Source organism: Ostrea edulis, chromosome 5 (genome assembly GCF_947568905.1).
Source record: "Ostrea edulis chromosome 5, xbOstEdul1.1, whole genome shotgun sequence".
In the NCBI taxonomy this organism is placed as follows: domain Eukaryota; kingdom Metazoa; phylum Mollusca; class Bivalvia; order Ostreida; family Ostreidae; genus Ostrea; species Ostrea edulis.
In genome coordinates, this window is record NC_079168.1 from 71,267,800 (window position 1) to 71,292,024 (window position 24,225).

Genomic DNA, 24,225 nt, shown 5'->3' on the forward strand with positions numbered 1-24,225 from the left:
GATGATGTGCATCGTTACTTCTGGAGTTGGAATTTGATGTGTAATGTTTGGGATTTCATCACATTCAATGATGGTTGGAAGGTTGAATTGACAACTTCTGTCAAGTGCTTCAATGGCAAGTCCTCTAGCTCTCCGTACACTACAGGTAGATTGTCCATTACATAAAAACAGGGTATAAGTTTGTTCAGAATCATTACGAATGTCAAAAAAGTCAAATAATTATGTTTTCACAAGCTTGTGATTGCTTTGCTCATCAATGATAGCATACACTTTAATTGGAATAGCACAGTTGTCCTTCGAATAAACACGCACAGAAATAACTTTTGCGCATGATCGACTACTGAAAATCACTCCACATAGTTGAGTGCACAGATTTGATGTTTCGTTGCTTGTCTGGGCTGTGCATCTGTTATCACTTATTTCTGACTTTGATTTCTCTCTAGTGACAGTCACCTTTGACTTGACTTTGTCGCCGCCATCGACAGGTTTGGGAATAGGTATCGATTGATCCGGATGTAATCCTGTAGCATGATGAGAGCTTGCACATAGTTCACATTTTATGGTAGCTTTACAGTTTCTTGATAAATGTTTTGATTCGCAGCATTTGTAACAGAAGTCTATCTGTTTTAGAAATCATTTCCTTTCTTGTAGAGGTTTGAGACGGAAAGTCCTGTAATGATTCAGAGAATGGCTAGCCTGATGTATTTGGCATCTTGGTAATTTTTCCGCTTGATCCTTATTCTCCGTAATTAGATCTGTCTTTCGAGTGTGGACTGAGAAAAATGCATTAACACCACTCATACACCACATACCACCACCTATACGCCACTAACACATCAGATGTCATCACTTACATCTTCTTTAACATTACTCACACCACTACCTATACAGGTCTGAGAATTGATAGTTTTACATATCAATATCAACGAAAAAGATACATATACCGTTATTAGTTGGCATGTATTACCATCATACTACCACACACATTTCCATTAACACCACCATACTACCACCCACATTTTATTAACACCACATATCACCACTTGTACGCTAAATAACACCTACTCCCCACTATCGGCACACCAGTCCCCATGACTTAGGGTTTCTTTAACACTACTCACACCATTACCTTTATAGGACCTTAATTTTGCATTTATTTCCATATTAATTAAAGAGATTGATTTAGCGTTATTAGTTTGCATGTTTCACCACCATAACGCCGCTGACATTTTCGTTAACACCACACACTACCACCCAAATTTTCATTAACACCATATACCACCAATTATGTACCACATACCACCACCTACATGTATCACCCTCACATTCTCATGAACACGACTACTGCCACCGCCACCACTCATATTTACTTTAACAAGGATCCATGTTTACCCTACTCTCAATTGTGTAATCATTATAAGATTGTTCATTATCTTCACTTTTTCATGAAAAATTATGAGATTTCCTATATTAAAAAAAAAGAAAAAAAAGAAAAAAGATAGTTGATATAGTAAAAACCCAGATCTATAGAGAGAGCAAGTGCTCCGATAAAAGGAAGTTTTAAAATGCATCTAATGCAGGATACTCTTTTTTCATTTTCAAGAGTATGCCAGACATAATCAAATGCGGAAAGGGTGGTTTCTTTATGTGTCAGAAGTGTGTCCTAACTCTTCCTTTTGTAACAGGAATATAAATATATACACTTTATACACCACCATACACCGTATATCGTTACCCCCTTTACATTCTGCTCGCAATAATTATGTAAATTAGATTTCCTTACATAACGTAGTGATGATCGGGAAAAAATAAAGGGGACAATGTGAATTACGACCTTCGCGCAAATATAAAAATGTCGAGTGATTTGACACGAAATTGAAATAATATATTATCTGACAAGAAAAAATTTCACGTATACAACTTATCACTTGATAACGCCTATCAATATAACGACAACATATATCTAGATGTACGTCGTGACTATAAAACTGTTCTGCTATATCCATACTATATCCATACTAGAGTTTAGGTCCAAAGTACTTTTAGAGTAAAATGAATAGGGTCTGTAAGTCTCGTCATGTGATTGCCGAGAATTAGCGAGATTATTAACTTCCGGGTACATCAACATCTCAGATTGCGCTGTGTAGAGAGTGGTATACATAGATATAGCGTTATCAATCGAGTATGTGGAGGTTTTAACGAGATAAACATGGGAATTGAAGCATTAGTGGAGTGGTCGAGGATTCTTCGCTTCGTGTTTGACGAATTACGTGTAATAACTGCCAGTGTACAAGCATCGACGAGGGTACGTCTTGCAGATAAAGAGCACGTTGGTAAAAGCGTAATGAGATGTACGATACGTTTTTATATTCTCAAATAATTCCAATTGAAAATAAAAACGGATTATGCATAAAACTTGCTTTGTGTTTATACGAATGTACGATCAGAAGGGGGGGGGGGGGGGGGGGGGCAACGATACTACATGTACGTACCTGCAGTGTACAGTTGTATACATATTCAATAAACAAAGCTCATTAAATGTAAATATCTATATCAGTTACATCACAGATGGGTTGATTTTTAATATTTGAAAATTATTTTATAGATATGCCTTGAATCTGAGGATAAAGGTGTTGTGTATTATGCAGTCATCATTAATGTGGATGTCTGATGCCAGTATGCCCATAGTGGGGCAGTATAAGTGTCGATCTTCATATGGCAGCAAATTTTCAAAGGCAGGTACACAATTTAAAGATAAAATAATGTCAATACATGTTTGGATCTATATTTATTATGATTATAATAATTATAAGATTATATTTTGTAAACTTTCTTTCTTTTAGAAATTTCTTTCTTTATAAACTGTCTTGCTGTTATGCCCTCTGGGCCCAAATTGGAATAAACTTATCTATACCCAAAGTAAGTAATAAATGGGTTCAAACTGTGAAAATAAAATTTTTACATGTAGATATATTGGAATTTTTCAGATATAAGAAGGCAAATATAACTGTTCAATGTAAAATACTCCAGTAGTTGGATAAAACATCCAAAGTCGGCACAGTCAAAGGTCACAACAACAATGGAGGAATTAACTGCATCCTCATTCCGAAGGGCAGTAGGCCATTTTCAGCAACCCCTGAAATTCTTAATTGAGGCTAAGTGCCCATTTTCAGCTCGAACAATGACAATTAAAGAGGCCTGTGCAAATGTTGGGATTTCCCTCTTGGTAAGTCAGCATTATAGATTGAACAATTATGTGTACCTAATACATGTACATTAGCTGTATATATATGTATTCATATATATTATTATGGATGTATCCAAGTTTATTATAACTTTAAAGTAACATTTTATGAATGAAATACAAATACTACTTAGACTTCATTGTGATATTGAACTGCTAATGTTCTTTATAAACTTTACTTGCATCAAGTTTTGAATACTGCAGTACATCTATGTCAAAAGAAGTATGCATATTGCAGTATAATACTTTCACCACTAATCCGACCACTTGTAAATCATGTATATTTTATCAATACATGTAATGACAATTGCCATTTTAGAATGTGATGTAAGAGATGGTTCGCTGCCCATTAAAATGCTCTCTCTCTCTCTCTCTCTCTCTCTCTCTCTCTCTCTCTCTCTCTCTCGGGTTTCTGTGGACGTAGTGTTTGTGTAACGATGGCATCCCAAACAGAAGCTGACACGAAGTATACACCCCCTCCTCTCTCTCTCTTTAGGGTTTCTGTGGACGTAGTGTTTGTGTAACGATGGTATCCCAAACAAAAGCTGACACATAGCTAGTCTACCCCCCCTTTCTCTCTCTCTCCCTTACTCTCAATCATTGACTAAATGAGTAATTATTGTCATACGTATGCAACACTATTGCCATGCCATATTATTTCATCTATATTATTGCTACAGTTTTACACATCTCTCTCTCTCTCTCTCTCTCTTTATAAACATAAAACGGTGATAAATTATAAATAGCTCAACAACTCTCTCTCTCTCTCTTTATCTTTATAAATATAAAACGGTGATAAATTATAAATATAACTCTCTCTCTCTCTATAAATATAAAGCCGTGATAAATTATAAATAGAAATATCTCAGTAACTCTCTCTCACACACACACACACACACACACACACACACACACACACACACTCTCTCTCTCTCTCTCTCTCTCTCTCTCTCTCTCTCTCCGGTCCTACTAAACAGAGTACGATAGAGTACTTTAGAGTACGCTAGTAAAATTTCATAATTTAATGCAATTTAACTGCTGTTCGTAGATGTTCTTACTTTAGTTTAACCTAATAAATGTATATCTGAAATATATTGTATTTGTTTTCATTATTTTAGGAATTATTGTAAGTTAAAGTTTACCGTTTGATTCCGATCCCGATCAAATTTAATACTTTTTCAAAACAAACTACTAATAATCGGGATCGGGATGTCGTAAATCTTCAATACATTTAATGTTTTCTGGTCAAAATATCGCTAAAATACCAAATACTTTTGACAAATATTGCACTTTTATTTTATAATCATCTTTATTTAAGTGGTATACATACAAATAAACAATTGAATTGCATTAAATATTGAAATTTTACTAGCGTACTCTAAAGTACTCTATCGTACTCTAACGTACTCTGTTTAGTAGTACCCCCCCCCCCCCCTCTCTCTCTCTCTCTCTCAATATAAAGCCGTGATAAATTATAAATAGAAATATCTCAATAACTTATTTATGCTTTTTTACTGTTGTTTGATTTCTGATTGTGTAATTTATAATCCATGTGGTATCTCAAACAGAAGCATTTTTTAAACTACTGTAACAGTTTTACGTATGGGCAATATAACCATTATACATGTTGATGTGCTGCGCCAATAAAGAATTGTTCATGTTTTTATAAATATAAAGCCACAATAAATCATTAATAGAAAATATTCCAATAACTTATGTTTGTTTGTTGTTTTTTTTAAATTTATTATTATTGTTTGATTTCTGATTGTTTAATATATAATACATGTATAAAGATGGAGAGAGAAAATACGATGATAAATTGCATGGTAAAGGGGACGTTAGAAATTAAAATATTCTAGGTGCGAGTCAATGCTATCAAAACTCAGGTATACTGGGGCTTTCCTCGAGATCTGAAGACTGCCGGTCATCATTAGCCATGATTGTTATCAAAACATCTTTCTCAGGTAGCTGTAGACCACGGTCTCTGCAAACGTCAATCAATCTAAGCTCTATTGTTAAAAGTTTGATTGACCAGCGGCTTATCATTGATCGCGACACAGGTAAAATTTGGGGGCGTTAACTTAAAGTTGGGTCTTTAAACGGACAAAATCGCCTATAGAAACATGTACTGAAATTTCTGATCACTTAAAACTGACAAGTATCTACAGGAATTTAAGGGAGTAACCTTTCAATTTTTATTGGGATATAGAGGCAACTGCGGATCCTGCCTTTTCCCGCAGCATTTTCGATTCCGTCATTTTTTTTTTTCCTTTTCAATATTCAACACTATTTGAATTCTGGGATATTGCTATCCTGCCTTTTCTTTACATATCGGAGCTCGCCTTTTTCACCCTGTATTCCCCCTCCCATACCTATTGATACTGCGATGGATTATAAGTATAGCACGGTTATTCCTGTTTAAAAGATCAAATTTATAAGGTATCTGATAAAAGTTATATCTTCTAAAGTTTACGAGATATCTTGTAACTTTTATAAGACATCTTATATTTTTTTCTTTATAAGATATCCCATTACTTTTTTATGCATGTAGATATCTAGTATATATAAGATAAACTTTACAAGACATTTTATTAACGTAATCTCAAATCTCCGTTGTCAAATCAAAACCGATATTGAATTTCACGCTACGTACGGTGCAACTTACACTGAAATCAAATAGTGAAACTTACACTTGTTAGTCACGAGATAACATAATGCCAAATACTTGGGAACGCCTACCTATAATTTAACCGACCAATCAAAAGCGCTCTTTAAAATCACTCGGGGACTTTCCATTGAACTATCTGGAGCACGTCATGTACTTGCCGATATGTCTCGTTCACACTTGCTGTAAACTAAGATATTCTTATAAAAAAATGGAATTATTTAGGAATTATCAATTAAGCTAGACTAGAAGATTTCCCCCCAATTATGATCAGCTACTATAAAATTCCATGAAATTTCCTTCAAATATCATAAATTATTGAATAATCCTTATTTATAATACAAAGAGACCAAGAAAATAACCCTCAGTCAATTGTAATTTCTTAAAAAAAATTTTTTTTTTAAAAATTGTAATTTCTTAAAATAAATTCTAAGTACATATATTGTGGCGTTACCTATTTTCGATAGTATCCTAATTTCGATAGATTATCATTTTTAACGATCATTAGATAATCGTAATGTCATTTTTGAAACGTTTTCCCCAAAATCAGAGTCAGTAACAAGAAGTGTCAGATAGCCGAAAAGATCGAGAATTACGCTTTTCAGAGAGGTAAGACTACAATTCTTTATGCATCCATTCTGAAAACGCCATTTTTCCTAATGCCAAAAAAATTCACAATAAAAATCTGATAATTTTCCGTTGAAATCAGCGTCCTATTCACCTATGCTGTCATTTGATAATAAACTCAATATTGTGTTCTAAAAATAGATAAGCCTCTCTTTGGGTGTACTATCAGTTCAAGAAACGCATTATAGTTATATTACCATACGTTTTGAAAAAAATTCTCTTGTTTTAGAATTAGTTTTGATTGATTTTTTGTTTATTTCTTTGCAGATATTTTCCATCCAGAGAGGAAGCTATAAGAATGATGATCCAGAGGCCTTGGACAATGATTTCCAGTCGGTGAAATATGGAATGAATGTCCATGGTGAATTGGTACTGCCAAACGTTTCCAAGTCCCCTTGACAATTTTAAGATATGTATAATAAATGGGCGTAATAATATTGGTGTGTGTCTTCAGAACCTTCATCAATTTTTTAAATTGTTTGAAGTTGCTTTATTTGTTCATCATTTAGTGTAATCAATTTGTTCGAAAAAAAAATAAGAGTAAAAGAATTATTCTATTTAATGTTGTTTTAACACTAACAGCGCGCCATACTTACTATCGAAAATAAGTGACGTCAGTCAAAACAAATCTGATTATGGCGGATCTCACGAAAGTTGAAATGCTACATGGATTTTGATAGTTTTAAACAAAAAAAAACAACAACAAAAAACAGCATACATGCATAATATAGGGTTAATTGATTAGAACAGATAAAATTCAGGTGAGAAATAAATTGCTGAATATATCAAATATGTAAAAATATTACTGCACTATGTAAGATCAAAAATTACCCGATCTTACCAGGTCAACCGTACTTACAATTACTTCCAGTTATAGTATTTATAGAGTTTGGGAATAACCCAAATTCTATAAATGTACCAAAAAATCTAATAAAGAAAATCGCAATGAAATTATTTAATATCCCTACCAAAATTATGAGTCCTGCATGTAAAAGAGAAAAATCGAGAGTCCCCGGCAGAGCCGCTGCATATCCTTATATCCCTTCTGACCGTCCCCCGGGCAACGCTCGTGCCTGGTGGGAAACTAACGGCAGGGCTGTCAGTGTCGCCGCTGGACACCGGCCCCGCCGTTAGACACTGCCTCCCACGGCAAATGCTAGTACTAAAAATAACTTTAAAATCCTACAAGATATCTTTTACATTACGATGGAAAAGAATAATAATAATATTAAAAAAAAAAAAATACAATTTACATTGCATAAATTCTAGATTTACATATCGTAATAAGTTAACATGCTAAAAAGAGAATCGGGCTCGTAATACAACAGTAAATGTAGGTCAATAAGCGATGGCGCCGACGACAAAACCACGAGCTAACAAGGGTAGAAAGGTAGTTATTTCACTTATAAAACAACATTCTGATAGAAAACCATTGTTCATAAGTGAGAAAACAACACACAAACTTCATATAGTTATACTTGTTAAAAGTAGGGTAAGTGTCAAAAGCATACACGATTTTCACTCGCTCACATACGTTAAGTACGGTAGATTTTGATTCATTTAATATATATGTATTTTGAATGAAATTTCCTTGCGCTAAACACCCAGTAACATATCAATATTAAAGGAGTTTATATGGGGACAACAGTTTCACATGATCCGCCTATTCATTGAACGCAAGAAATAAAACGCAAGGCGACGTAAACTGTGCATTTTGACGTCACATTCAGCCTCGACCTTTTTTCTCTTTTTCAAAGCAAACAATTATAAACAGCAATAATACATTCCGTATGCAATGAAAAAGGCCGTTAAAACTAAACTAAATTAACCAATAAATTCAAAATGGTAAAAAAGTAACCGTAATTTTAGGTGATGACTAGATGGTATCCCTCAAAAGCAGGTGACCCACGAGTTATTTGCCCCTGATCATAGATGGAAAGATAAGTCGTACGTCGAATAATATTTCGTAAAGAAATGTGTTTACGATGAAGAAGGCAAAGAAAATTGTTGGGATTTTTTTTACTAATTAAGATTACTAATTAAACCCTAATTAGCTGAACTATTAAAAATGTAAGAAATAAATAAAGCAATGAAGGCAATATGGAGAGAAATACGATTTGATAGAAAGTGTACAGAGTATTATTTAATTAACATAATTAATCAAATCCTAATTCTCTCAGATGTTAAAAACAGTAAGAAATTTGATATAAAAAACTGTAAGGGGCGAGATCAAAAGATTGATTTCGGATAAAAATCTAAATTCAGATAGTTAGGGGGAGGAGGGGTGGGGGGGGTGTTAAAACTTCTGTAAGTTTCTCTCATCCGACATCGATTACACATTAGTCGAAAAAGGAGAAAGACAAGTGACTGTTAAAACTACATGACGATATTACATTTTAATGAACATTTGATAGTTTTAATCTACACTTTCATTTGTGAATAAACAGAAGATAGGGTATACAGAGTTATTTATACTCGTTTGTTCTTACTTGTTAATCGATTATAGTTTAAACACTCATCATATCTAGTTTAGGGGGTCGTTGTGGGGGCGGAGGGAGGGGGGGGGGCGTAAAAACTATGTGAATTTAGTTTTTTGTCAGACATTGAACTTTCGATCTCGCCCCTAGGAAGTAGATAAAACAGCGAATGCAACATGGAAAAAAATAATATTTAATAAGAAGTCTTATTAAAAGCAAAACTGATGATATCTAGTGGTGGTCAAAGTAACATATCTTTAGAAATTATTTTTGAAAGTACAGAAGGGTATTTTTGATCAAAAGTTAATCATAGAAATTATTTTAATTACCCCCCCCCCCCCCCCCCCCCCCCCAATTCAGTACACAAAATCAACTCAAAACTTTCATTCAACATTATAACTCACTAAAACGACCATTCCTCAAAACCTGCTTTTGGATATCGAGTTAATTATTAAGACCAAACTAACTCAAGATCCAGGGCGATCTAAACACCTACTTTTGAGGAATACCAGGTAAGCTTTACCACCCAGCGAGAGCTATGCTAGACCTGCCTTTCAGGCATACCGAGTTAATTATCAAGGCTCAACTAGCCCGGGTTCCTGAGCCCTAAAGTCACCTACTTTTGAGGGATACCAGATAAGCTTTACCACCCAGTGAGACCTATGCTAGACCTGCCTTTCAGGGATACCGAGTTAATTATCAAGGATCAACTAGCCCGGGTTCCCGGGCCCTAAAGTCACCTACTTTTGAGGGATACCAGATAAGCTTTACCACCCAGTGAGACCTATGCTAGACCTGCTTTTCAGGGATACCGAGTTAATTATCAAGGCTCAACTAGCCCGGGTTCCCGGGCCCTTAAGTCACCTACTTTTGAGGGATACCAGATAAGCTTTACCACCCAGTGAGCCCTATGCCAGACCTGCCTTTCAGGGATACCAAGTTAATTATCAAGGCTCAACTAGCCCGGGTAACCGGACGATCGAAACACCTACTTTTGAGGGATACCAGATAAGCTTTACCCTAATTATGATGTTCTTAAACCTAACCCTAATTGCCCGCCTAATTAAAGAATCAAGTCCCGTGGGTAGAGTAATTAAGGTGTGGGCACGGCGTGGGTGTTAGATCCTCCGGAAATCGCCAAGTTTTAACGTGTCCCAACCCCCGGGACGCTAGGGTTTTTTTTTGACAAAGTTATGGCAAAATCCCTAAAAAGGCGAAAAATGCCCTTAAACTCTGATTTCCCATAAAGGATCAGATAAAACTAATTAGGGGTTGAATAGGGGGTCAAAATTAAGGGCTAACCCTCTGGGAAGGGATAGCCCAGCACCCCTAGAAATATGGCTCCAAGGGACCCAGGAACGAGGATGGGCTGAGGGAGTATACCCAACTTACCCAATAATAATGTCTAAGTATAAAAGTATTTCATTTTTTGGGTTAATAGTATGTTTTTCTTTATCCTTGGATTTTTACTGGGATTTTTACCCTGGTCCGAGGGACAATGGTTGAAAACCTACCCTCCCAAAATTGCAGCCCGATCCACCAACTTGGGGGGTGGGGATGGACTTTGAATTTTTTTGAAGACAAGACTGGCCCTAAAATCTCATATCGGTGGCCAGTTTGAGCCTTTTTTTAAACCCCCACCCCGGGTGCTAAGCGCCGCCCTCAGAGATTTTTTCTGGGTGGGGTAATGAAGAGTGGACCCTGCCCTACGGATCTGGCAAGTTTCGCGCCTGAAATCAGTCTGGAAAGGGGATAGGGTGATGTTTTACTAAGGTAGCCACTTGCCCTTAAAGTGCAGGGCTCGCCCTAAAAGGCTTTTTTCAGGGTTGTGCCCCTTTAGAAAAGGGGGTTAGACCCCTTCTTTCGACCCCAAAGGACCCCCAACATTTCAGATCGGCTCCTAAAAGGATATTACAGAAGAAGTCAAAGGCAACGGGTGACACTCCAGTTACTTCCCGGAGGCCTTGGGGGATGGTCTTGGCCCCTAGCTCCTATTTTCAACCATGGGTCAATAGAGTGGGGCCAGGTCATGTTTGGGTGCAAAGGGGTCTTCGGCAGCCCCAAAGACTTGGGCTCAGTGAAGAATCAAAGTCGCCGACTCGCCCCAAAAGGGTGGGGCTAGGGTGGGGGTCAGACGGACCGTTTACCCTTGACCCAGGGCCCTGATTTTTGGGGCCCGAATTGCACAATCATTTTTAGGTTGGCCCTGTAAAGGGCAACAAGATCCCTCAAAGGATCTTGGAGATAGCGTCTTTCAAAAATGGCCCATTTTGGTCATTTTGGCCATTGGGGGACTTCAGTCCTGACCCCATATCTTCGCTACCCTGTACGACTCGAAGCTGTTCTTTTGGGATCTCAAAGGGAAGGTTTGGGGTCCCATTTCATGTTAATGTCGATTCCCTAGCACTAAGGCTTATAGGACTTCCGGCCCTTCAAAAAAGTGGGAAAAAGTGAAAAAATCGACCTGGGCCTCACTTGAACCCTGATTTCAAGGGGCCAAATTTCCCCCATGGGAGTCGAGGACGGTCCCTTAAGAGGTCCCTCGAGAAAATTGGAACCCTCCGACCCCCTCGACCTTAGGGTAACGACTCTTGAAAAAAAGGTCGAAAATGGAAAACATGGGGTCCATTCGGGAGTTGTTGTCACCAAACCTTTTGAGGATAAACAATGCCTTTCTAGGATCGAGTAAAACATAGATGGGGCTCAAAAGGGGCCAAAACTCAGTCTCCTCCTACGCTCGGTTTTAGAGTTACGCCCCCTCAAAAATGACCAAAAATTCGAAGGTCACCATATGGGCCCTTCGACCCCAAGGGGCCAACAGACCCCATGAGGGGCGACTCCCATCCCTATTAAGGGTCTTCCGGTAATTTGAGCTATGTATCCCCGTCAGTTCCGGACCCTCGAAAAAATGATTTTGAGGTGATGACCGGGAAGGGACAAAATTCCGACTTTTCAAAAAATGGGACTCACTGGCCCCAGACCGGTTGAGGTCGCGTCCCCGAAGGGCCATTCAGCTCATACTAGACCCGGAAGCCCCAACACCCCCCAAAAAAAGTTATTCAAAAAAGATCACTTGTGCGAACAATGCTTGCATGGGGTAAATTGGTCCCATGGGGTCCGAGGGGCACCTCATGGAAGGGGCCTCGAACCGACTGGGGCCCCTTGTCCCATCCGTTCTAGAGCACCAAACCTTAAAAGAAAAGGAGTACTCCCCATGGGATTCCCGATGACCGGAGGGGCCATGTCACCCCATGGGGATTTCGGATCGCCCCCTTCCGAGGGCCCCTCTTTCGAATCGGGGACCCTTTGCCCCACTTCTGTCAGGTAGCCATTTTGGCCCTAAAACACTTAGACAATTTTCCAGGACCCAGTAGCCATTTCTGCCCTCAAAGTAGCCAAGTAGCCCTATAAAAATCACCCCTCTTTCCAGCAAGCACGGTGACCATACCTCGGAACCTAGGGACCCCATTTTCCGCACAGGAACTCCCAGAGAGGGGCTCTGTTGACCCCTAGAAGGGCAACTCCCAACAAGGGTCGAAAGTGGATTGGGGTCACCCCTTTAGAAGGGTGTGGTCAGGGTGGGTATTTAGCCCCCTAGTCCCAACACGGCCCCATGGGGCCACAGAGTGGGGCCCCAACATTTCTCCCACAGAAAGTTGTCTGGTCTGGCCCCATCCAGTAGGTCTCAGTCCTGACTATAAAAATGTTGGTCCCGTCCCTGATGGCCCCTGACCCCACTGGGGCTCTGGGACCCCACAGGGATTGAGATCACCCCCTTCCAAGGACCCTCTCCCAAATTGGGGTATCCTAGCCTCATCGACCCCGGACCTACAGGTCTTCCACTAGAGGGTGATCACTCAGGGAAATCCTGCCCCAGGGGGCCAAACTGGACCCAGGGGGCCCCATCCAGGGTCCTTGTCCCAATTTCGGTTCCGTAGCCCCTTCCACTCCAGAGCTACAAAATTTGCAAAAAGGGTCCACAGGGGCAAAAGGGGCTCTTTTGGAGGGTTCATATCTCGGGAACTGAAGTACTTGAGGACCCCATTTTTTGCCCCCCGACCCCTCGAGTAGTTCTCTTACGATCCCTGGAAAGGCAGGTCCCTAAAAGGGCCCATAATAGTTTGGGGCCACCTTCTTAAAAGGGTCATGTCAGGTAGTATTTATGGCCCTTAGCTCCAAATGGACCCCAAGTGGGCACAGAGTTGGGCCCCACTAATCTTCCAAACAAATAGGGTTAGGTCTGACCCCATCATGAGGGGCTCGACCAAAGGTTAAAAAATTCTAGCCCCACCCCTGGGGACTACTGACCCAAAGGTCCGGGACCCATTTGCCCCAAAGGTCCGAGAACGGACCCCTCTTAGGCCCCATCCCAAATTGGGGCCTGCTAGCCCCATCGACCCCAGTGCTACACGTCTACCAGGGAAGGGTGACCCATTTTTCAACTCCGGCCCCAAGGGGGCAAACTGGCCCCAGAACCCTCAAAGGCGACCCCTCTCAAGGTCCCTCCCGAACTTTGAGTCTTCTGGCCCTACAAGTTTGGCAGTGACCCCTTTTTTAAAAAGGCTGTTATTCAGGTAGCCAAAATGGCCCTAAAAGGTAACCAAAATGGCACTTAAACAAAAACGTAAACAATCCCAGAAGTTTGAGAGTGAACCATTTTTTCAGAATTCGGATCTTCCGGTACCTAGAACGGCCCTTAAAAAAACGTTAAAAATCCCCAACTTTCGATTGGTCATATCTCGAGACCGAAAGTACCTAGGGACCTCATTATTTGGATCTGGATCCCTCAAAGGGCCCTTGGTTGATCCCCGGAAGAACAGGTCCCTAAACGGGCCGGCAAAAGTTTGGGGTCACCCTCTTCAAAGGGTCATGCCGGGATAAGGTTTTTAGCCCTTTGCCGAAAATCGACCCCATGGGGCCATACAGTGGGGCCCAATAATATTAGCCCCTTAAAAAATATGGGGCTGACCCCATCAAGTGGGGCTCAGTCAGCAGTCTAAAAATTCTTAACCACCCTTTGGGAACCCCTGACCTCTAGGGGGCAAATTTGCCCCACAGGGGCCGAGAACGGACCCTTATTAGGTCCCAGCCTAAATTAAGGTCCCCTAGCCCTATCAACTCCAGAGTTACAAGTCCTCCGGTAAAGGGTATCATACTTAAATACTTGGGTCCCAAATGAGCCCCATGGGGCTACAAGTCGTTCCCCTCAAAGGCCCCTGCCCGAATTTGGGTCCCCTAGCCCCAACCACTCTCGAGCCCCATAACTTGCAAAAAGGGTCGAAATTGGCAAAGGGGGCTCTGTTGGATGGTTCATATCTCAGGTCCGGAAGTACCTAGGGACCCCAATTTTTGGCCCTTGACTCCTTGAAGGGCTTTCTGTCAACAATTGGAAGGGCAGGTCCTAAGAGGGGCCGACAATACTTTGGGGTCACCCTCTTCAAAGGGTCATGCCGGAGTAGGTTTTTAGCCCTTTGCCCCAAATAGACCCCAAGTGGGCACAGAGTGGGGCCCCACTAGTTCTGTAAACGAATAGGGTTAGGTCTGGCCCATCATGAGGGGCTCGACCAGTGGTTAAAAAATTCTAGCCCCACCCCTGGGAACTGCTGACCCCAAGGGGGCCAATTTGCCCCACAGGGACCGAGAACGGATCCCTGTTACGCCCCATTCTAAATTTGGGCCCTCTAGCCCCATCGACTCCAGAGCTACACGTTTTCCAGTCAAGGGTGACCCTTTCTAAAACTCCTGCCTCGTTGGGGCAAACTGGCCCTGGGGGCTCGAGAGAGAGAACACGGAAGGCCCCTCCCCAAACTTGAGTCCTCTGGCCCCACCCATTTGGCAGTGACGGGTCTTGGTAAAAAGCCATAATTCTGGTAGCCAAACCTACCCTTAAAAGTAATCAAAATTGCCCTTAAAAGTAACCAAAAATTGCCCTTAAAAATGTAAAATTCTCCATTTCTCCAATGGGCCATAATTCGGTACCGGAAGTACCTAGGGACCCCATCTTCTCAAAAACTGACCCCAAATAGGGCCCTCTGATGACTCAGCGAAGGCCAGGCCCCATGAGGGGGCCAGAGTGGATTGGCATGACAAATTGAGAAAGGTAGGGTCGTGATAGGTTGTTTGCCCCTTAGGACCCCATGGGGCAACAGAGTGGGGCCAGTCCTTTTGCCACTCGGGAAAAGTCCGGGCTGGCCCCATCAACTTGGGCCCAGTCGGAATTCAAAAAATATTGGCCCCACTTTTGAGGACCCCTGACCCCAAAAGGGCCGATTTGCCCCAAAGCGACCGAGAACGGACCCCTTTTAGGCCCCATCCCAAATTGGGGTCCTCTAGCCCCATCGACCCCAGACCTACAAGTCCTCCAGTAAAGGGTGTCACCCACTTTGGCCCTACGGGGGCAAATAAGTACCATGGGGCTCCAAGGCGCTCACCACGAAGGCCCCTCTCCAAATTTGGGTCCCCTAGCCCCACCCACTCTCGAGCGCCAAAACTTGCAAAAAGGGTCGAAATCGGCCAAGGGGGCTCTCTTTGAGGGCTCATATCTCGGTACTGGAAATACCTAGGGACCCCAGTTTTTAACCCTGGACCCAACGAAGGGTCTTCGGACGACCCCTAGAAGGGCAGGTTCTTAAATGGTCTCACAATAGTTTGGGGTCACCCTCTTAAAAGGGTCATGTCGGAGTAGGGTTTTTCTTATGTATAGTAACCATTGGTGTAGCACCAATCAGCGGGGAACCAGTTTAGGTTGGGACCCAATCGAAATTCCTCGAATGTCTCGCGCACTATCATTCTCTCAACAAAGGAGGCGTTACGCAAGCTTCTCTTACCAGAGGGGGCGTTACGGAAGCTTCGCTTATACCTCTGTCAACGTTTGGAATCACGTGATAATATAATCACATGATATAAACAATTATTCTCGTTTCCTTTCCCTTTAAAAGTAGCGCACAGAACACTGGGTAGAGGATGGTGCACTATGTCGAGTGCACGAGACATTCGAGGCGTTCCGATTGGGTTGGGACCTAGGTAAACTGGTACCCTGTTGATCTCGCTTCTCTCGTGTGTAGCACCAATCAGTAGGGAACCAGTTTAGGACCTAAGGTAGTCTCGTGCAACCAGACGCTCGGCTGTCTCCAGAAATCTCCGACGAGCAGAGATTTTCGTTGCAGATTTGCCGAGACAGCCGAGTGTCTGGTTGAACGAGACTAGACCTAGGTCGGGTATGACGTAACAATGGAAGCCGGGAGCGGTATGACGTAGGAATGCAAGAGCGTACAAACTCCCCGTCGAGGCCTCACTGTGTCACCTATGTATAGACCTCTCCTATGTGACACAGTACAATATACAGATTTGTATATTGTGAATCCGCGATTATCACGCGGGCAAATAACACTAAAGAAGTAGTTCGTAGTTAAAGCTTGAAAAATTGATATTAAGAGCATATATATAAAAGTATGGATTTTATTTTAAATATAAAATGATCAAAAGATCATTAAAGAGAAGGGAGACTCTGTTCAAATTATAGTGTAAAGTAATAAACTTGTTGTTTACGTTCTTGATTTGAACTATTTACGTTTGACGTTATGGTTCTTTTTTCGTCATTCTATAGTGACGTCACACAGTATACAATCGCTATCCCATAATGCCTAACTGGAAGAATTTGGTTTGTGAGCAAACAAACTCTGGCGGAAGTTTGAAGAGCGATATGACGTTAAGTCGAGCATGACGTAACAATGGGAGTTATTAGCTTTACGTCGGGAAAATAACGTTAGAAAAATTGAAATAGCAGAGAATACAATTACGTAACAGTTGCAGTATTGTGATATAGGTGTAATGGTAAGTATGGGTGGTGGTATGTAGAGTATGGGCAGTGTAATAGTATGTGGTTTATAGGTTGTAGTTGATAGTGTATGGGTGGTGTACACCACATACCACCACCCATACAATCACCTATATCACCTCCTATACATACGTGGTACCACTGGCACACTTATTATTAACACATTTAAACACTACGTCGACTTTATCGATTTTTCCCTTGTCATTGCTACGTCATAGCGCTCTTGGCTTTCTCAATTTTTTCTGTGTTATCATTACAACATAGCACTCCCAACTTCTATTGTTACGTCATATCCGACTTGACGTCACAGGTCTCTTGTATTTTTATATATATTTTTATATCATACCCTAAACTGGTTCCCCGCTGATTTGCAAGAGAAGCGAGGTTAACAGGGTACCATATATAAAACTTATACGGTACCAATTTTGATGCACCAGATACGCATTTCGACAAATAATGTCTCTTCAGTGATGCTCAACCGAAATGTTTGAAATCCGAAATAGCTATGAAGCTTTAGAGCTAAATATAGCCAAAAACAGCGTGCCAAAAAAGTGGAGCCAAATTCGTCCAAGGATAAGATATCATACCCAACCTAGTTCATCCCAATCGTAACTACTCGGCTATTTCCGCAACCGCAAATGAACCTCATATGTGGATCGACGCCATCAGAGTCTGTTACCATGTGTACAGAAATGCAACTATGACGTCACAGGCGTACGTTACAATATGAAACGCGAGCTTTCAAATGCATTTTTAAAGATATCATACATATCTAAGGTATTCTACCATTGTTATTTTTTACTTTTATGTTTATGTATTGGAGTGAATAAGACGTTAATGATACCAAAACTGAATCTCTGGTGAAAATATAAATAATACATTATACAAGGATTCGGTTTTGGCCTTTTAACCTAATCCACAGGCGCGCTTCCGGCGAAGAAATGCATCAATTTGATGCAATTCTTGCGCCGATCCACGTCCGAGTCTTTTTACCGGTTACGGAAAAAGACGAGCGCGTGATCCGATTGAGTCCATCCTAATCCTACGTCATTGACATTTTACGTTATAGCGCTAATGTTTTATATTGTTACATCATCACTTGACCTTTGACCCACCTATCAATGCTGTTTATACTTACAAAGAATGTGATATTGCAGAAAAGAAGGATCAATTATACGCGTAACTCTCAATTAGATTTTTCACCCAAGATTTATAATAAATCATTTCTTTTTATGGTAATGTTGGTATATCAGTAACAATTCTGATTACATATAGTTGCAATGTCTCAAGCTCTCTCAATGCAATGATACATGCTTTTGTCAAAAATATGATGATATATCTTGCGTATATATTTGTATACAGATAAAACAAGAGGTACTGTGAGCAATGTTCACTAAGAATACCCCCCGCTTACTCCAATCTCCCAAAGGGTGTAGGTAATAGGTAAAACTTCAGTATTATGATCCAAAAGGTATCTAGGAACACAGCATCTCCATGCGATGAAAAAAGCCATTAAAGAATTTAAATGGAAACCATATTGCTACTTCGATGTCCAGTGCGCATGACCTTTGACCTTTTGACCCCAAAATTGATAGGGAACATCTTCATCCCATGGGTAGTCCATATGTATGATATGGTGACTGTAGGTGGAAAGGATAACGCTTTAGAGCCTGGAAACCATATTGCTACTTCGATGTCCAGTGCGCTTGACCTTTGACCTTTTGACCCCAAAATCAATAGGGAACATCTTCATCCCATGGGTAGTCCATATGTATGATATGGTTACTGTAGGTGGAAAGGATAACGCTTTAGAGCCCGGAAACCATATTGCTACCTCGATGTCCAGTGCGCTTGACCTTTGACCTTTTAACCCCAAAATCGATAGGGAACATCTTCATCCCATGGGTAGTCCATATGTATGATATGGTGACTGTAGGTGGAAAGGATAACCCTTTAGAGCCCGGAAACCATATTACTACTTCGATGTCCAGTGCGCTTGACCTTTGACCTTTTGACCCCAAAATCGATAGGGAACATCTTCATCCCATGGGTAGTCCATATGTATGATATGGTGACTGTAGGTGGAAAGGATAACCCTTTAGAGCCCGGAAACCATATTACTACTTCGATGTCCAGTGCGCTTGACCTTTGACCTTTTGACCCCAAAATCGATAGGGAACATCTTCATCCCATGGGTAGTTCATATATATGATATGGTGACGGTAGGTGGAAAGGATAATGCTTTAGAGTCCGGAAACCATTGCGTCTACAGACGGACGGACAGACAGACAGACGGACAACCCGATTCCAGTATACCCCCCCCCCCCCCCCACAACTTGTTGCGGGGGGTATAAATATTATTATTATCTTACCTTCACTCAATGGACTTATTGATTAAACTGCAAAATCAAAATAAATGAGGAGCCTTTCTTTTACACTGCAGTCGGAGAGAGAGGGGGAGAAAAAGAAAGGGAGAGAGAGAGGATGGATAGAGAGATAAAGAGGTGAGAATGATGGAGAGAGAGATAAAGAGGAGAGGGTAGAGAGTGAAGGGTGGTACAGAGAGAGAGGAGGAAGAAGACAGGAGATAGAGGAAGGATGGGAGAGACATGGAGTGGGGAGAGAGAGGGTAGATAGAGAGAGAGAGCTGTGGAAATAGACAGGAGAGAAAGAGGGTAATCAGAGGAGGGAGAGGGAAAGAGGTTAGAAAGATGGAGATAGAAAGAACAACAGAGGGAAATATATATGGAGAGAGGTTAAGAGAGAGAGAAGGGGAAAGAGGAAAGAGATAAAGAGGGGACAGAGAGAAGTTAAAGGGTGGGAGAGGGAGGGAGAGTGAAGAGAGAGGGAAGAGAGACATATGGCATAGGGAGATAGAATGGGAAAAGAGAGGAAGTGTGGGAGGGGGAGAATGAAAGGAGAGAGATAGTTTAGAGAGAGGAAGGATGGGAATTGGAGATAGAGAGATGGGGACAAGGGGAGAGAAGAACATAGAGAGGGAAGAGAAATAGGAAGGGTGGGAAAGGGAAGGATAGAGAGAAAGAGGAGAGAGATTAGAAAGAGAGGAGGGAGAGAGATGGAAGAGGAAGGGTGGGAGAGGGAGCCGAGCGAGAGAAGGGAGAGATGGGGAGAAATAGAGGAAGGATGAGAGAAATGGAGGGAGAGGGATAAGGGGAGATAGGAGATAAACAGGGGAGAGGGAAGAGAGATAGGAAGGGTGGGAAAGGAAATGAGAGAGAGAGGGTAGGGGAAAGAAGAGAAAGAGGAGGGAATATAATTATGGAAGAGGGGATGTGGGAGATAGGGAAAGAGGGCGAGAATAGGGAGGGAAGAGAGAAGAGAGAGAAGAAAGAAAGAGATATGAGAGATAGAGAGAGAGGAAGGATTGGAAAGAGATAAAAGGAGAAGGTGAGAGAAGATAGAAAGGGAAGAGGGGAGAGAGATAAGATGGGTGGAAAATGGAGAAAGGGTGGGAGAGAAAAAAGAGAAAGAGAGGAGGGAGAGATACACGGAAGAATGGAAGAGGGAATGTGATAGATGGAGGAGAGAGATGGGGAGAGATAGAGAGGAAGGATGGGAGAGAGAGATAAGGGGAGAGAGGAGATAGAAATGGGGAGAGGGACGAGAGAGAAAGAGGAAGGGTATAAAATGAGTGAGAGAAAGGGTGGGGGAGAGAGAAAAGAAAGATGAGAGAGAGAAATGGAAGAGAAAGAGGGGGAAAAGTGGAAGAGGTAGAGAGATGGGAGAGAAAAGATGAGAGAAGAGAAGAGAAGAAAGACATGGGGAGAGATGGAGAGGGGAAGGATAGGATAGGGAGAAAGAGATGGAGGGGGAGAGAAGAAAGAGGAGATAGAAAGGGGGAGAGGGAAGAGAGATAGGAATGGTGGGAAAGGGAATGAGTGAGAGAAATGGTTGGAGAGAGGGAGAAGAGGAGAAAGGGAGAGAGAGAGGGAAGAGTAGGATAGTGAGAGAGATAGAGAGGGAGGGAAAGGGTAATGAGAGGAGAGAAAGCGAGGAAAAGAAGGAGTGAGAGAGAAAACATGGAGAGAGAGGAGGAGGAAGGGTGGGGAGAGAGAGGGACAAGAGAGAAAGGGAAAGACAGACATGGAGGCATTGAGTAGGGAGAGATAGATTAGACCGAGAGAGAGAGAGAGAGAGAGAGAGGAAAGGTGGGAGGAGGTAGAGAGGCAAGAGAGCGAGAGAAAGAAAAACAGTAACAACTAACACCCAATATCATATGTGCACACATTCATTTACAAATTATCATAGCTGATGAGCTTAATCAGTCTATCAAAAATTCCGTACTAAATGTTGTTTTAATTTGATCTAGTCAATGCAACATGGTGATTATTTCATAACGTTTAAGGATGTCCATAGAGATTTTTTTATCATTACAGTGTAGCGTCATTTCCATTACAGTACGAAGTGTTTCTCATTTACTAGTATTATACATCTTAGTTCCATAGTAATAACTATGCTAGGCGCGAAATACGTTATTGTAATAGCTTCATTTGTGCACAATAGTCCTCAAAGGCATCTTAGTAAAACAGCATAGGAATTGGCTTAGCTGTCCAAGGATTACTAACTCCGTATCTCTAAAAGGCAGATCTTATGAATCGATCTTTGTATAGGAAATCAAAAATACTACCCTTAAAAGGCAGATTAGTATCGTAGCCTAAAAATCGTACTACACTCCTCGTTATGCGTTACTGATTAACTCAGTATCCCTGAAAGGCAGGTCAGATATAGGGCTCGCTGGGTGGCAAAGCTTATCTGGTATCCCTCAAAAGTAGGTGACTTTAGCGCCTGGGAATTTGGGCTAGTTGAGCGTCGATAATTAAATAGGTATCCCTGAAAGGCAGGTCAGATATAGGGCTCGCTGAGTGGCAAAGCTTATCTGGTATCCCTCAAAAGTAGGTGACTGTAGCGCCCGGGAACTTGGGCTAGTTGAGCGTGGATAATTAAATAGGTATCCCTCAAAAAAGGTCTGATAAAGGGTTCGTTGGGTGGCAAAGCTTATCTGGTATCCCTCAAAAGTAGGTGACTGTAGCGCCCGGGAACTTGGGCTAGTTGAGCGTCGATAATTAACTCGGTATCCCTGAAAGGCAGGTCAGATATAAGGCTCGCTGGGTGGCAAAGCTTATCTGGTATCCCTCAAAAGTAGGTGACTTTAGCGCCGGGACCTTAAGCTAGTTGAGCGTCGATAATTTAGTCGGTATCCCTGAAAGGCAGGTCTGATATAGGGCTCGCTGGGTGGCAAAGCTTATCTGGTATCCCTCAAAAGTAGGTGACTGTAGGGGCTAGTTGAGCCTTGATAATTAACTCGGTATCCCTGAAAGGCAGGTCGGATATGGAGCTCGCTGGGTGGCAAAGAGTATCTGTTACTCTTCAAAAGTAGTTGTATATATCACTCATGAACACGGGCTTGTTAAGCCTTGATAATTAACTAGGTATCCCTTAAAAGTTATATTCACATAGTTTTTACGACCCCCTCCCCTTGAAATAGATATGATGAGTGTTAAAATTAATCGATTAACAAGTAAGAACAAACGAGTATAAATAACACTGTATACTATATCTACTGTTTACTCACACAAAAAAAGTGTGTATTGAAATTATCAAATGCTTATTAAAATGTAATATCGTCATGTGAGGAAAAAGAGGGAAAAGATGTTACAATTGTCTTTTTTCCTTTTTCGACTGTGTAATCGATGTTGGAAGAGAGAAACTTACAGAAGACTCCTCTTAATTATTTGAATTTAGATTTGTATCAGAAATCAATCATTTGATTTGGCCCTTACAGTTTTTTATATCTAATTTCTTACTGTTTTTAACATCTGAGAGAATTAGGATCTGATTAATTATATTAATTAGCTAATACACTGTACAATTTCTATCAAATCTTATTTCTCTCCATATTGCCTTCATTGCTTTATTCATTTCTTACATTTTTAATTGTTCCGCTAATTAGGGTTTAATTAGCAATCTTAATTAGTAAAAAAATCCCAACAATTTTCTTTGCCTTCTTCATCGTAAACATATTTCTATACGAAATATTATTCGACGTACGACTTATCTTTCTATCTATGATCAGGGGCAAGTAACTCGTGGGTCACCTTCTTTTGAGGGATACCATCTATTAGAAGACAACTAAATCTTCATCAAAAAATGTCAAATTTGCACAGCAGGTGCCCGTTTCATTAATCAATAGTATACCCCATGCACACAGCGATCGGAGCAAGATAACTGACGTAACTGGTGATTTACTTCCCCTGGGGACTATCGTGATTTCTGCCTGTTTCATCAGTGAAATATGAGGCGCGTGTGGTACTTTTTAAATTGAAATAACTTTGTATAAAATCAAGATATTTCCGCAAAAATGGTTTCATTGGAAAGAAGAATGATGAAATTTGCTATTTCAATCACTTATTAATCCTAAATTTATTTATACATTTTTTTAAATTGTTAATTATTTCAAATTTCATATGAGTGAGATCTTTGGTTTTGTGAAAATATTCAATTTTCGGTACTATAATGGAATCTGCATCTGGTCAATTTGGTATCCTAGAAGAGCCCGTTAATTACGCTTAACAGATTAAACCAAGTTGATACTCACGGGTGATTAGTGTTTCAGATAATGGCCCCCTAATCTGGCAGGGGTTGTGCGTATTTAGCCTTTCTTCAAAGCAGGGGTAACACATTAAGAAGACTAAATACTGATTAAAACAAATAAATAAGACTAAAGTCTGACTGGATAATATGACGTTTTTAAACGTGTACACAAATCATACAGAAATCATCGATGTAACTGTTCATTACAAAAAATTTAAGCTAAAACATTTCCTAAATTTTGGTTCTAAAGAAGATGTAGGTCAAATATCAAGGGCGCTAGGTATAGTGACGTTGAATTGCAAGTGTTCAAAATGCTCAAAACGGTAAGAATATCTAGTGACAAACTTGATATGCAGGACAGAACACAAATTTTTGGTCAACGCTTTAGAAGCCGGCAATAGAATTATGGCCTACGTCGTCAGAGCCTTGATATCCTGCTACGGAGGGGACTGTTGTAAATCGTGCCAGAAATATTACCTCGCGTGTTGGGCCCTTAAAACGAATAATTTGATATCTTCTGTGTTAAGGAGACATTTTGATGTTCATATGAGTGACCTTGACGGGTATTTACCATGAATTATCTGAATTTCTCTTTATGACATAAAATTGAAAATAAAATAAAATTTCTAAACTCTACGCAGAAATACGAAATCTCTTAATTGGGTTAATTTACAATAAGGACATTGAATCAAGAAGTCATAGAGTTATGTATGATGCTTATGAATGTCAAGGAAAGTCCATCTAACAGTTGCGCAAGGCAGGA

General features: G+C 40.8%; 1 long non-coding RNA gene across 1 annotated transcript; it reads left to right on the top strand.

The window, feature by feature from the left end:
- The first annotated feature begins 2,107 nt into the window (after window positions 1-2,107).
- On the top strand, window positions 2,108-6,157 carry LOC125652921 (uncharacterized). Its single transcript, XR_008803052.1, has 4 exons — window positions 2,108-2,305; window positions 2,606-2,739; window positions 2,988-3,226; window positions 3,564-6,157. It is a non-coding gene; the product is annotated as an uncharacterized LOC125652921 (long non-coding RNA).
- The last annotated feature ends 18,068 nt before the right edge of the window (window positions 6,158-24,225 follow it).